The sequence below is a fragment of the Cryptomeria japonica genome, unplaced genomic scaffold (genome assembly GCF_030272615.1).
Source record: "Cryptomeria japonica unplaced genomic scaffold, Sugi_1.0 HiC_scaffold_107, whole genome shotgun sequence".
NCBI lineage: Eukaryota > Viridiplantae > Streptophyta > Pinopsida > Cupressales > Cupressaceae > Cryptomeria > Cryptomeria japonica.
Genome location: NW_026728929.1, coordinates 87,287 through 102,500, shown reverse-complemented (window position 1 = coordinate 102,500; position 15,214 = coordinate 87,287). Strand labels below are relative to the sequence as shown.

At 60.0% G+C, this 15,214-nt stretch overlaps 1 non-coding gene across 1 annotated transcript; it reads left to right on the top strand.

Annotated features, from left to right (window-relative positions):
- Positions 1 to 10,928: 10,928 nt before the first annotated feature.
- On the top strand, positions 10,929 to 11,047 carry LOC131865241 (5S ribosomal RNA). The gene has a single exon (XR_009363970.1). It is a non-coding gene; the product is annotated as a 5S ribosomal RNA (ribosomal RNA).
- Positions 11,048 to 15,214: the final 4,167 nt, after the last annotated feature.

The window sequence follows — 15,214 nt, the reverse complement described above, 5'->3', positions numbered from 1 at the left end:
TACCAGTGCCAACCCCTTATCCCGCGACGCGTCCGACAAAGAGAACGTTCCAAGGCGGCAGAGGAGGTTACCAGCCGAAGGATGCAGTAGCAATAACAGGTATAGTTCCGCGGCGGCCGAGAAGACTCACCGCATAGGAATCGGGATGCGAGGCGAGGGATGCGGCGGGAAGGCCCCGACGGCTAAACGGAAGAGGCTGCAGGGCCGCCTCGGAATGGTCCAAGCATCGGATGCGATTGGGACGACTACCAGTGCCAACCCCTTATCCCGCGATGCGTCCGATACACAGATAGTTCCAAGGCGGCCGAGGAGCCTCACCGCATATCAATCGGGGTGCGAGGCGAGGGATGGGGCGGGAAGGCCCCAACGGCTAGACGGAAGAGGCTTCAGGGCCACCTCGGAATGGTCCAAGCATCGGACGCGCTTGGGGCGACTGCCAGTGCCAACCCCTTATCCCGCGATGCGTCCGATACACAGATGGTTCCAAGGCGGCCGAGGAGCCTCACCGCATAGCAATCGGGGGTGCGAGGCGAGGGATGGGGCGGGAAGGCCCCAACGGCTAGACGGAAGAGGCTTCAGGGCCGCCTAGGAATGGTCCAAGCATCGGACACGCTTGGGGCGACTACCAGTGACAGCCCCCTATCCCGCGATGCGTCCGATACGAAGATGGTTCCAAGGCGGCCGAGGAGCCTCACCGCATAGCAATCGGGGTGCGAGGTGGGGGATGCGGCGAGATGGCCCCAACGGCTAGACGGAAGAGGCCACAGGGCCGCGTCGGAATAGTCCAAGCATCGGACGCGCTTGGGGCGACTACCAGTGACAACCCCTTATCCCGCGATGCGTCCGATACGAAGATAGTTCCAAGGCGGCCGAGGAGCCTCACCGCATAGCAATCGGGGTGCGAGGTGGGGGATGCGGCGAGATGGCCCCAACGGCTAGACGGAAGAGGCTGCAGGGCCGCCTCGGAATAGTCCAAGCATCGGACGCGCTTGGGGCCACTACCAGTGACAACCCCTTATCCCGCGATGCGTCCGATACGAAGATAGTTCCAAGGCGGCCGAAGAGCCTCACCGCATAGCAATCGGGGTGCGAGGTGGGGGATGCGGCGAGATGGCCCCAACGGCTAGACGGAAGAGGCCACAGGGCCGCCTCGGAATAGTCCAAGCATCGGACGCGCTTGGGGCGACTACCAGTGACAACCCCTTATCCCGCGATGCGTCCGATACGAAGATAGTTCCCAGGCGGCCGAGGAGCCTCACCGCATAGCAATCGGGGTGCGAGGCGAGGGATGCGGCGAGATGGCCCCAAAGGCTAGACGGAAGAGGCTGCAGGGCTGCCTCGGAATAGTCCAAGCATCGGACGCGCTTGGGGCGACTACCACTGCCAACCCCTTATCCCGCGATGCGTCCGATACACAGATAGTTCCGAGGCGGCCGAGGAGGTGGGGGATGCAGCGAGATGGCCCCAACGGCTAGACGGAAGAGGCTGCAGGGCCGCCTCGGAATAGTCCAAGCATCGGACGCGCTTGGGGCGACTACCAGTGACAACCCCTTATCCCGCGATGCGTCCGATACACAGATAGTTCCGAGGCGGCCAAGGAGCCTCACCGCATAGCAATCGTGGTGCGAGGTGGGGGATGCGGCGAGATGGCCCCAACGGCTAGACGGAAGAGGCTGCAGGGCCGCCTCGGAATGGTCCAAGCATCGGATGCGCTTGGGGCGACTACCACTGCCAACCCCTTATCCCGCGATGCGTCCGATACACAGATAGTTCCAAGGCGGCCGAGGAGCCTCACAGCATAGCAATCAGGGTGCGAGGCGAGGGATGCGGCGAGAAAGCCCCAACGGCTAGAGGGAAGAGGCTTCAGGTCCGCCTCAGAATGGTCCAAGCATCGGACGCGCTTGGGGCGACTACCAGTGACAACCCCTTATCCCGCGACGCGTCCGATACACAGATAGTTCCAAGGCGGCCGAGGAGCCTCACCGCATAGCAATCGGGGTGCGAGGCGAGGGATGCGGCGAGAAGGACCCAACGGCTACACGGAAGAGGCTTCGGGGCCGCCTCGGAATGGTCCAAGCATCGGACGCGCTTGGGGCGACTACCAGTGACAACCCCTTATCCCGCGACGCGTCCGATACACAGATAGTTCCAAGGCGGCCGAGGAGCCTCACCGCATAGCAATCGGGGTGCGAGGCGAGGGATGCGGCGAGAAGGACCCAACGGCTAGACGGAAGAGGCTTCGGGGCCGCCTCGGAATGGTCCAAGCATCGGACGCGCTTGGGGCGACTACCAGTGACAACCCCTTATCCCGCGACGCGTCCGATACACAGATAGTTCCAAGGCGGCCGAGGAGCCTCACCGCATAGCAATCGGGGTGCGAGGCGAGGGATGCGGCGAGAAGGACCCAACGGCTAGACGGAAGAGGCTTCGGGTCCGCCTCGGAATGGTCCAAGCATCGGACGCGCTTGGGGCGACTACCAGTGACAACCCCTTATCCCGCGACGCGTCCGATACACAGATAGTTCCAAGGCGGCCGAGGAGCCTCACCGCATAGCAATCGGGGTGCGAGGCGAGGGATGCGGCGAGAAGGACCCAACGGCTAGACGGAAGAGGCTTCGGGTCCGCCTCGGAATGGTCCAAGCATCAGACGCGCTTGGGGCGACTACCAGTGACAACCCCTTATCCCGCGACGCGTCCGATACACAGATAGTTCCAAGGCGGCCGAGGAGCCTCACCGCATAGCAATCGGGGTGCGAGGCGAGGGATGCGGCGAGAAGGACCCAACGGCTAGACGGAAGAGGCTTCGGGTCCGCCTCGGAATGGTCCAAGCATCGGACGCGCTTGGGGTGACTACCAGTGACAACCCCTTATCCCGCGACGCGTCCGATACACAGATAGTTCCGAGGCGGCCGAGGAGCCTCACCGCATAGCAATCGGGGTGCGAGGCGAGGGATGCGGCGAGAAGGACCCAACGGCTAGACGGAAGAGGCTTCAGGGCCGCCTCGGAATGGTCCAAGCATCGGACGCGCTTGGGGCGACTACCAGTGACAACCCCTTATCCCGCGACGCGTCCGATACACAGATAGTTCCGAGGCGGCCGAGGAGCCTCAACGCATAGCAATCGGGGTGCGAGGCGAGGGATGCGGCGAGAAGGACCCAACGGCTAGACGGAAGAGGCTTCAGGGCCGCCTCGGAATGGTCCAAGCATCGGACGCGCTTGGGGCGACTACCAATGACAACCCCTTATCCCGCGACGCGTCCGATACACAGATAGTTCCGAGGCGGCCGAGGAGCCTCACCGCATAGCAATCGGGGTGCGAGGCGAGGGATGCGGCGAGAAGGACCCAACGGCTAGACGGAAGAGGCTTCAGGGCCGCCTCGGAATGGTCCAAGCATCGGACGCGCTTGGGGCGACTACCAGTGACAACCCCTTATCCCGCGACGCGTCCGATACACAGATAGTTCCGAGGCGGCCGAGGAGCCTCACCGCATAGCAATCGGGGTGCGAGGCGAGGGATGCGGCGAGAAGGACCCAACGGCTAGACGGAAGAGGCTTCAGGGCCGCCTCGGAATGGTCCAAGCATCGGACGCGCTTGGGGCGACTACCGTTGCCAACCCCTTATCCCGCGATGCGTCTGATACACAGATAGTTCCGAGGCGGCCGAGGAGCCTCACCGCATAGCAATCGGGTTGCGAGGCAGATTATTGGGAAGGGAACCCCCTGGGATGCGGCTCAAGCAGTGCCCAAAGGGACTGGAATGCGGAATCACATCGAGAGACCCAAATGCTATACGAGGGCTCAAATCGAATTATCGATTTGGCCACGACATGGACGCATCGGAACGACTACCTTTGCCGAACCACTCGCAATTGCATCCATACCGAAACCAATAGACATTTCCGTTAGAGCCCTCGCATAGCATTCGGGAATCTCGCATGCCCCTCTAAATCGACCAATGCTGGCGCTCAATGAAAATCCGAGCGCTACCACCGTTCGAGCGCCAGCATTGGTCGAGTTAGAGGGGCACGGGGGAGAATGCTCCAGTCAACACCTCCCCTATATAAGTTATTTGTCCGATTCTCGCACAACCGTAGTCTGCCTCGTCGAATCAAACAACGGTCCCAGATTCCGACTTCCGTTCCGTAGAGACCCAAAAGCTAGATGGAGGCTCGCAAGAAAGAGAGTCGGCGCATAGCAATCGGGTTTCTCGAACGTTTAGGGACCGAGCTCACTTGCGGATAGGGCAAAATCCGCCAAGCAACCCAAAAGCTAGACGGGGGCTCGAATCGAATCGCCTAGGCGGCCACAACAACGACGTGTTGGATCGACTACCAGTGCCAAACCATTCAGCAAGACTAGTCTGTGTCGAGGCCGGATAGAGATTCTCAGAGAGCGCCCGCATAGCATTTAGGAGACCTGCCGCGTCCCTCACACTCGACAAATGGTGGTGCACGTTTATAAATCCGAGCGATCCCAACCCTTTCAAGCACCAACATCGGTCGAGATAGAGGGGCACGGAGGGGGCTGCGTGAGACAACACAGTCCCCTATATAAGTTATTTGTCCGATTCTCACACATCCGAAGAATGGTCATCAAATCGGACAACAGCCCAAACTTCCGACTTCCGTCCCAGAAAGCCCAAGAGCTATCTAAAACGTTCATGGCCGGAACTCGATCGCGGCTATACCAGTCCGCCAAGCAACCCAAAAGCTAGACTGGAGCTCTAGTCGAATCACCTCTGTGGCCATTGCAAGGACGTGTTGGAGCGACTACCATTGCCGAACCATTCCGCAGGTCGAGTCCATACCAAGGCCGCATAGAGATTCACGATGAGCTCCTGCATAGCAATCAGGAGACTTGCCGTGTCCATCACAATCGATAAATCCTGGTGCAAGATTTTTGCATCCGAGCGCTCCAACCAGTCGAGCACCAGCATCAATCGACATAAACGGGCACGGGGGGAGGATGCTCGAGAACACTACCTCCCCTATATAAGTTATTTGTCCGATTCTCAAGCAGCCGAAGTCTGGTCATCGAATCGGGTCAAAGACCACAACTTCCGACTTTACCCACAATGCAAGTCATCGAATCGAACATCGGCCCCCGAGTCGGACTCCATGCGTATGTCAGGTCATCGGACCCAAATTCCGCCTTCCTGCGCATGGCGGGCCATCAATATCAACTCGGTCATCGGACCCAAACTCCGCCTTTTTGCGTATGGCACGCCTTCAAATCGGTCATCGGACCCAAATTCCGCCTTCCTGTGCATGGCGGGCCATCAACATCAACTCGGTCATCGGACCCAAATTCCGCCTTTCTGCGCATGGCACGCCATCAACTCGGTCATCGGACCCAAATTCCGCCTTCCTGCGCATGGCAGGTCATCGGACACAAATTCAGACCTCGCCAATATGCCTACGTATCGAATCGGTCATCGGACCCAACTTCCGACTTCATCCATACTGTAGGGTCTTTGAGGTTGGCGCGGTGCGCTCAACCCAGGGAGTCGACCCATCGAAGCATACACCTCCCCTATATAAGCTATTTGTCCGATTCCCACACCTGTGTAGTTTGCACCTCTGACCAGGACATCGACCCCAACTTCCGAACTCGACTGCAACGACGGCACCAGCGCCTTGGTGCGCACCTTGCGACGCACAGTCCCAACATTCGCCTTCCTGCACATGGCAGGTCATCGGACCCAAATTCCGACCTCGCGAGTATGCCTACATATCGAATCGGTCATCGGACCCAACTTCCGACTTCATCCATACCGTAGGGTCTTTGAGGTTGGCGCGGTGCGCTCAACCCGGGGAGTCGACCCAACGAAGCATACACCTCCCCTATATAAGCTATTTGTCCGATTCCCACACCTGTGTAGTTTGCACCTCCGATCAAGACATCGACCCCAACTTCCGAACTCGCCTCCAACGACCGAACCAGCGCCTTGGTGCGCACCTTGCAACGCACAGTGCCAACATTCGCCTTCCTGCACGTGGCAGGTCATCGGACCCAAATTCCGACCTCGCGAGTATGCCTACATATCGAATCGGTCATCGGACCCAACTTCCGACTTCATCCATACCGTAGGGTCTTTGAGGTTGGCGCGGTGCGCTCAACCCGGGGAGTCGACCCAACGAAGCATACACCTCCCCTATATAAGCTATTTGTCCGATTCCCACACCTGTGTAGCTTGCACCTCCGATCAGGACATCGACCCCAACTTCCGAACTCGACTAAAAAGACCGCACCAGCGCCTTGGTGTGCACCTTGCAACGCACAGTGTCAACATTCGCCTTCCTGCACATGGCAGGTCATCGGACCCAAATTCCGACCTCATGAGCATACCTACTAATCGAATCGGTCATCGGACCCAACTTCCGACTTCATCCATACCGTAGGGTCTTTGAGGTTGGCGCGGTGCGCTCAACCTGGGGAGTCGACCCATCGAAGCATACACCTCCCCTATATAAGCTATTTGTCCGATTCCGACACCTGTGTAGTTTGCACCTCCGCTCAGGACATCGACCCCAACTTCCGAACTCGCCTGCAACGACCGAACCAGCGCCTTGGTGCGCACCAAAAGTGCGCACTTTTGGAGGGCACTTTTCTGCGCTCCAAAGGTGCGCACTTTTGGAGGGCACTTTTTGGAGGGCACTTTTCTGCGCTCCAAAGGTGCGCACTTTTGGAGGGCACTTTTTGGAGGGCACTTTTCTGCGCTCCAAAGGTGCGCACTTTTGGAGGGCACTTTTTGGAGGGCACTTTTCTGCGCTCCAAAGGTGCGCACTTTTGGAGGGCACTTTTTGGAGGGCACTTTTCTGCGCTCCAAAGGTGCGCACTTTTGGAGGGCACTTTTTGGAGGGCACTTTTCTGCGCTCCAAAGGTGCGCACTTTTGGAGGGCACTTTTTGGAGGGCACTTTTCTGCGCTCCAAAGGTGCGCACTTTTGGAGGGCACTTTTTGGAGGGCACTTTTCTGCGCTCCAAAGGTGCGCACTTTTGGAGGGCACTTTTTGGAGGGCACTTTTCTGCGCTCCAAAGGTGCGCACTTTTGGAGGGCACTTTTTGGAGGGCACTTTTCTGCGCTCCAAAGGTGCGCACTTTTGGAGGGCACTTTTTGGAGGGCACTTTTCTGCGCTCCAAAGGTGCGCACTTTTGGAGGGCACTTTTGTGCACTCCAAAGGTGCGCACTTTTGGAGGGCACTTTTCCTGTGCTCCAAAGGTGCACACCTAGGTGAGCACCTTCGACCACACCTTGTAGCACACCAAACTCTGACTTTCGACTTCATCCGCAATGCAGGGTCTTTGAGGTTGGCGCAATGCGCACAACCAGGGGAGTCGACCCATCAAACCCAACACCTCCCCTATATAAGCTATTTGTCTGATTCTCATACATGCGTAGCCTGCAGGAGCAATTAGGACATCGACCCCAACTTTCGGCTTCTAAACGAAAACAAGGTCTTTGAGGTTGGTGTAATGCGAACAACTAGGGGAGTCAACCCATCAAACCCAACACCTCCCCTATATAAGCTATTTGTCTGATTCTCATACATGTGTAGTCTACAGGAGCAATTAGGACATCGACCCCAACTTTTGACTTCTTAACGAAAACAAGGTCTTTGAGGTTGACGTAATGCGCACAACCAGGGGAGTCGACCCATCAAACCCAACACCTCCCCTATATAAGCTATTTGTCCGATTCTCATACATGTGTAGCCTGCAGGAGCCATTAGGACATTGACCCCAACTTTTGACTTCTTAACGAAAACAAGGTCTTTGAGGTTGGCGTAATGCGCACAACCAAGGGAGTTGACCCATCAAACCCAACACCTCCCCTATATAAGCTATTTGTCTGATTCTCATACATGTGTAGCCTGCAACAACGATTAGGACATCCACCCCAACTTCTGAATTCGTCTGCGTTGACCGCACCAAAGGTGCACGCCTTGGTGCTCACCAAAATCCGACTTCCGACTTCTTCTGCTATGCGGGGTCTTTGAGGTTGGCGCAGTGCGCACAACCAGGGGAGTCAACCCACCGAATGCAACACCTCCCCTATATAAGCTATTTGTCTGATTCTCATACATGCGTAGACTGCAGCAATGATTAGGACATCCACCCCAACTTTTGACTTCTTAAACAAGACAGGGTCTTTGAAGTTGGTGCAGTGCACACAACCAGGGGAGTCGACCCATCAAACGCAACACCTCCCCTATATAAAGCTATTTGTCCGATTCTCATACGTGTAGTCTGCAGCAGCGATTAGGACATCGACCCCAACTTCCGAATTCGTTTGCATTGACCGCACCAAAGGTGCACGCCTTGGTGTGCACCCTGGAGTGCACTTTGGTGCTCACCTCGGTGCACACTTTGGTGTGCACCTCGGTGTGCACCAAAGGTGCGCACCTTGGAGCGCACCAAAGGTGTACACTTTGGAGCGCACCACATAGGGTCTTTGAGAGGTTGGCGCAGTGCGCACACCAAGGTGGGTGTTGAGGTGCGTGCCGAGGTGGGTGGGTGCTAGGGTGCGCTCCATGGTGGGTGCCAGGGTGGGTGCGTGCTAGGGTGGATTCCAAAGAGGGTCATAGGGTGGGTGCCAAGGTGGGTTGGTGATATAGTGGGTTCAAAGGTGGGTACTAGGGTGGGTTCCAAGGTGGGTCACAAGTTGGGTGCCAGGATGCGTGGGTGTTAGGTTGGGTGCCAAGGTGGGCTCCTGCGTGGGTGGGTGCTAGGGTGGGTTTCAAGGTGGACGCGAGGGCGGGTGCCAAGGTGGGTAACAAGTTGGGTGTTAGGATGGGTGAGTGCTAGAGTGGGTGCCAAGGTGGGTGGGTGCTAAGGTGGATGCCAAGGTGGTTCACAGGGTGGGTGGGTTCTAGGGTGAGTTCCAAGGTGGGTCACAGGTTCAGTGCTAGGGTGGGTGTCAAGGCGGGTGTCGAGGTGCCTGGGTGCTAGGGTGTGGATGCCAATGTGGGTCATAGGGTGGGTACTAGGGTGGGCTGCAATGTGGGTGCCAAGGTGGGTAACATGCTCGGTGGGTTCTAAATTGGGTGCCAGGGTGGGTGTGCACCCACCTTGCCCGAGGTGGGTGCCAAGGTGCCAGTGTGGGTGGGTGCTAAGGTGGATGCCAAGGTGGGTGAGAAGGTGGGTGATAGGTTGAGTGGTAGGATGGGTGGGTGCCAAGATGGGTCACAGGGTGGGTGCAAGGGTGGGTAGGTGCTAGGGTTGGTGTCAGGGTGGGTGGGTGCTAGGTTGGGTTCCAAGGTGGGTGCGAGGGTGAGTGTCAAGGTGGGTCACAGGTTAGGTGCTAGGATGGGTGAGTGCTAGGGTGCAAAGGTGCCAGGGTGGGTGCTAGGATGGGTCGATGCTAGGGTGAGTGGCAAGGTGGGTCCACAAGTGTCAAGGTGGGTGCCGAGGTGGGTGCCAAGTCGGCGACTGCTATGGTGGATGCCAAGGTGGGTCACGGGGTGGGTGCCAAGTTGCTAGGTTGGGTTCCAAGGTGGGTGCCAACGTGGGTGCTAGGGTGCGTGGGTTAAAGGGTGTGTCACAACGTGGGTGCCAGGATGGGTGCGCACCCACACTGGCCAAGACGGGTGCGGGTGCAAGGTTGGGTTCCAAGCCCGGTCACAGGCTGGGTGCTAGGATGGGTGGGTGCCAAGGTGGGCACCAGGGTGGGTGCACCCACCCTGGCCAAGGTGGGTCACGGGGTGGGTCCTAGGGTGGGTAACGGGGTGGGTACTAAGGTGCGTGCCAAGGTGGGTCATAGGGTGGGTGCCAAGGTGGGCACCAGGGTGGGTGTGCACCAACCCTAGCCAGGGTAGGTCACGGGGTGGTTGTCGGGGTGGGCGTCAAGGAGCCAAGGTGGGTGGCAAGTAGCCAAGTTGCGTGCCAAGGTGGGTGTCGGGGTGGGTGCCAAGGATCCAAGGTGGGTGCCAAGGAACCAAGGTGGGTGTCTGGGTGGGTGCCGAGGTGGGAGCCAGGGTGGGTCCCAAGGTGAGTGCAAAGGTGGGTGCCAGGGTCAAGGTGAGTGCCAATGTGGGTTCCAAGGTGCCAGGGTCAGGGTGAGTGCCAATGTGGGTTCAAAGGTGCTAAGTTGGGTGCGAGGTTGGGTGCGAGGGTGGGTGGGTGCCAAGGTGTGCTAGGTGGAAGCCCGGGTGGGTCGGCATCCCATGGGTGTCGAGTTGGGTGCCTGATGGGTGCTTCTTGTCAAGTTTTAGTCGTCGGGACTCATTTCGAGCCTTAGAGGTCGTTTCTTGTCCGGTTGCCCTGTCTTCGACCTGGGAACCCAATTTTGGTCCTCGGGTCCCATTTTTTTTTGTCTCGCATCCCACTTTTGGCCTGTGGCCTTTTCGGGGTCGATTCTCGTTTTGGGCATCAGAGCATGTTTCTTCTCCTAAAACCCAATATTTGTTTATTAAGTCTCGGAACACATTTTTGTTCTCGTGGACCCATCATGGGTCTTGGAACGCATTTGTGGTCCTTGGGTCCCATTTTGCATCCCGAAACTTGTGTTTTGGTGCTTGATCCCTATTTTGGGTGCCCACCTTGCACCAAGTGCGCACCCGGGGCAAACCGAGCGCCTTGGTGCACCGGGGCAAGATCGAGCGTGCACCCGAGGCGCCCCGAACATGCACCAAGGTGCACTCGGCCCACATGTGAGCGCAGGTCGTTGCGCCCGAGGTGGTGTGTGGGCACCGCGTTGCAGACGGGACACTGCACGCACACGACGCCCCCTCCAGGTGCACGCACGTAGGCCGGGCCGGGTGCACACCCGACGCCCTAGCAAGGTGCGCGCACCCGGGCAGGGCTCACACTTGGCGAACGGGGCGCACTTCGCGAGGGAGGGTGTGCACCTCGACGGGGGTGGGTGGCCGGGGTGGATTCGCACGTGGGTCGCGGTTTGCTAAGTACACACTGCGACAAGCTCATAACGGGTGCGATCATACCAGCATTAGTGCACCGGATCCCATCAGAACTCCGCAGTTAAGCGCGCTTGGGCCGGAGTAGTACTGGGATGGGTGACCTCCCGGGAAGTCCCGGTGTTGCACCCTTTTTTAGTTTTTCGCCGGGCGTCGCAATGCTATTTGAATAAACCTTTTGCCCGTTTGCGTTCTCGTCGGGGCCGGGCCGGGCCGGGGTGCGCTGCCCGCACTACCGCGCGCGCGGGGGCGACACCGAGCGCGCACCCGAGGCACCCCGAGCACACAGGCCACGGTGCAACCCGGGCGTTGTGCGCGCACCCCGGTGCGCCCGAGGTGCTGCGCGCGCACCCAGGTGAAATCGGTGTGCACCTCGGCCAGTGCGCGCTCGGTCGAGTCGCGCACGTTGGCCAAGGTGCACGGTGATGTTTCTTACTCTAAGGTTCCGCACCAGACGCCCGGGACAGGTGAGCGAAGCTGGGCGGGGCCGGGTGCGCGGCCGGGGCAGGTGCACGCAGCTGGAGAGAGCTTTGGAGCACACTTCGGAGCGCACCAATGATGCGCTCCATTCAAAAGTTTCCTGAAAAGGCAAAAAAAGTTGAGATTATAGAATTTCCCACTTGAGAGATTGTAAAAAAAAAAAATTTAAAATGAAGGAAACGCGGGTGCCAAGGTGTGCGCAGCCCAGCCAAGGTGTGCGCACCAAGGCGCCCACCCTGGCGAAGGTGCACGCAAGGTGCGCACCCGAGGCAAACCGGACAATTAACCCAACTTTCGACTTCGCGCGCACCTTGGAGCGCACTTCGGAGCGCTCCTTGGTGCGCACCAATCTTGGGCACCTCGGAGTGCACCATGGCGCCCACCAAGGTGCGCACCCGGGGCAAACCGAGCTCCGACTTCGTGCGCACCTTGGAGCGCACGAAAGGTGCGCACCATGGCGCCCACCAAGGTGCGCAGCCCAGCCAAGGCGTGCGCATCAAGGTGCGCACCCTGGCGAAGGTGCGCACCCGGGGCAAACCGAGCTCCGACTTCGTGCGCACCTTGGAGCGCACAAAAGGTGCGCAACCCAGCCAAGGTGTGCGCACCCCGGTCAAACCGAGCTCCGAATCGTGCGCACCAGAGGTGCACGCCATCGTGCGCACCTTGGAGCACACTTCGGAGCCCTCCTTGGTGCGCGCCGATGTTGCGCACCTCGGAGCGCACCCGGGGAAAACAATGCAATTAACCCGACTTTCGACTTCGTGGGCACCTCGGAGCGCTCTCGGGTTCGCACCTCGGAGCACACCGAGGTGCGCACCTTTGATGCGCTGCCTTCACCAATTTCCAGAAAAGGCAAGAAAACATTGAGAAGGTGTGCGCACCGAGGTGCCCACCCTGGCGAAGGTGCACGCGAGGTGCGCACCCGGGGCAAACCGGGCTCCGACTTCGTGCACGCCGCACCTTGGAGCACACTTCGGAGCGCTCCTTGGTGCGCACCAGGGCGCGCAACCCAGCCGAGGTGCCCACCCCGGCGAAGGTGCACGCGAGGTGCGCACCCGGGGCAAACCGGGCTCCGACTTCGTGCACGCCATGGTGCCCACCGCGGCGAAGGTGCACGCGAGGTGCGCACCCGGGGCAAACCGGGCTCCGACTTCGTGCACGCCGCACCTTGGAGCACACTTCGGAGCGCTCCTTGGTGCGCACCATGGTGCCCACCAGGGCGCGCAACCCCGCCGAAGGTGCACGCGAGGTGCGCACCCGGGGCAAACCGGGCTCCGACTTCGTGCACGCCGCACCTTGGAGCACACTTCGGAGCGCTCCTTGGTGCGCACCATGGTGCCCACCAGGGCGCGCAACCCCGCCGAAGGTGCACGCGAGGTGCGCACCCGGGGCAAACCGGGCTCCGACTTCGTGCACGCCATGGTGCGCACCGCGGCGAAGGTGCGCACCCGGGGCAAACCGGGCTCCGACTTCGTGCACGCCGCACCTTGGAGCACACTTCGGAGCGCTCCTTGGTGCGCACCAGGGCGCGCAACCCAGCCGAGGTGCCCACCCCGGCGAAGGTGCACGCGAGGTGCGTACCCGGGGCAAACCGGGCTCCGACTTCGTGCACGCCGCACCTTGGAGCACACTTCGGAGCGCTCCTTGGTGCGCACCATGGTGCCCACCAGGCCGCGCAACCCAGCCAAGGTGTGCGCACCAAGGTGCACGCGAGGTGCGCACCCGGGGCAAACCGGGGTCCGACTTCGTGCACGCCGCACCTTGGAGCACACATCGGGGCGCTCCCGGGTTCGCACCGGCGTTGCGCACCGTGGTGGGCACCTCGGAGCACACCAAGGTGGGCAGCGAGGTGCGCACCTTTGATGCGATGCCTTCACTAATTTCCATAAAAGGCAAAAAAAAAACGAGATTTTAAAATTTCCGTTTTGAAAGATAGTGAGAAAAAGGGAATGCTGGTGCCATCTTGAGCCCGCCCTGGTGCGCAGCCCAGCCAAGGTGTGCGCACCAAGGTGCCCACCCTGGCGAAGGTGCGCGCCCGGGCAATTAATCCAACTTCCAACTTCGCGCGCGCCAGGGTGGGAGCGCACCCAACAACCGGGCCTGGGAAGAGCCAATGCGAGAAACCCCACCAAACGCTCTGACAAAAAAAGAGGGGGCGCTCCAGTAACCCCGCTTCGGAGCGCACCCTGGGCAAACCCAGCCAAGGTGCCCACCCCGGCCAAGGTGCAGGCGAGGTGCGCACCCGGGGCAAACCGGGCTCCGACAACGTGCACGCCGCACCTTGGAGCACACTTCGTAGCGCTCCCGGGTGCGCACCTCAGAGCACACCAAGGTGGGCAGCGAGGTGCGCACCTTTGATGCGCTGCCTTCACTAATTTCCAGAAAAGGCAAAAAAAAAAGGAGATTTTAAAATTTCCGTTTTGAAAGATAGTGAAAAAAACGGAACGCGCGTGCCATCTTGAGCCCGCCCTGGTGCGCAGCCCAGGTAAGGTGCCCACCCTGGCAAAGGTGCGCACCCGGGCAATTAACCCTACTTCCGACTTCGTGCGCGCCAGGGTGGCAACCGGGCCTCGGAAGAGCCAATGCGAGAAACCCCACCAAACGCTCCGACAAAAAAAGAGGCGGCGCTCCAATAACCCCGCTTCGGAGCGCAGCCGGGGCAAACCCAGCCAAGGTGCCCACCCCGACGAAGGTGCACGCGAGGTGCGCACCCGGGGCAAACCGGGCTCCGACAACGTGCACGCAGCACCTTGGAGCACACTTCGAAGCACTCCCGGGTGCCCACCGGCGTTGCGCACCGTGGTGGGCAGCGAGGTGCGCACCTTTGATGCGCTGCCTTCACTAATTTCCAGAAAAAGGCAAAAAAAAATGAGATTTTAAAATTTCCGTTTTGAAAGATAGTGAAAAAAAAGGAACGCGGGTGCCATCTTGAGCCCGCCCTGGTGCGCAGCCCAGGCAAGGCATGCGCACCAAGGTGCCCACCCGAGGTGCACACCCGGGGCAAACCGGGCTCCGACTTCGTGCAGGCCGCACCTTGGAGCACACTTCGGAGCGCTCCTTGGTGCGCACCATGGTGCCCACCAGGGCGCGCAACCCAGCCAAGGTCTGCACACCAAGGTGCCCACCCCGGCGAAGGTGCACGCGAGGTGCGCACCCGGGGCAAACCGGGCTCCGACTTCGTGCACGCCATGGTGCCCACCGCGGCGAAGGTGCACGCGAGGTGCGCACCCGGGGCAAACCGGGCTCCGACTTCGTGCACGCCGCACCTTGGAGCACACTTCGGAGCGCTCCTTGGTGCGCACCATGGTGCCCACCAGGGCGCGCAACCCAGCCAAGGTGTGCGCACCAAGGTGCACGCGAGGTGCGCACCCGGGGCAAACCGGGGTCCGACTTCGTGCACGCCGCACCTTGGAGCACACATCGGAGCGCTCCCAGGTTCGCACCAGCGTTGCGCACCTTTGATGCGCTGCCTTCACTAATTTCCAGAAAAGGCAAAAAAAAACGAGATTTTAAAATTTCCGTTCTGAAAGATAGTGAAAAAAACGGAACGCGGGTGCCATCTTGAGCCCTTCCTGGTGCGCAGCCCAGGCAAGTTGTGCGCACCAAGGTGCCCACCCTGGCGGAGGTGCGCGCCCGGGGCAATCCGGGCTCCGACTTCGTGCACTGCATGGTGCCCACCAAGGCGCGCAACCCAGCCAAGGTGCCCACCGCAGCGAAGGTGCACGCGAGGTGCGCACCCGAGGTGCACACCCGGGGCAAACCGGGCTCCGACTTCGTGCACGCCGCACCTTGGAGCACACTTCAGAGCGCTCCTTGGTG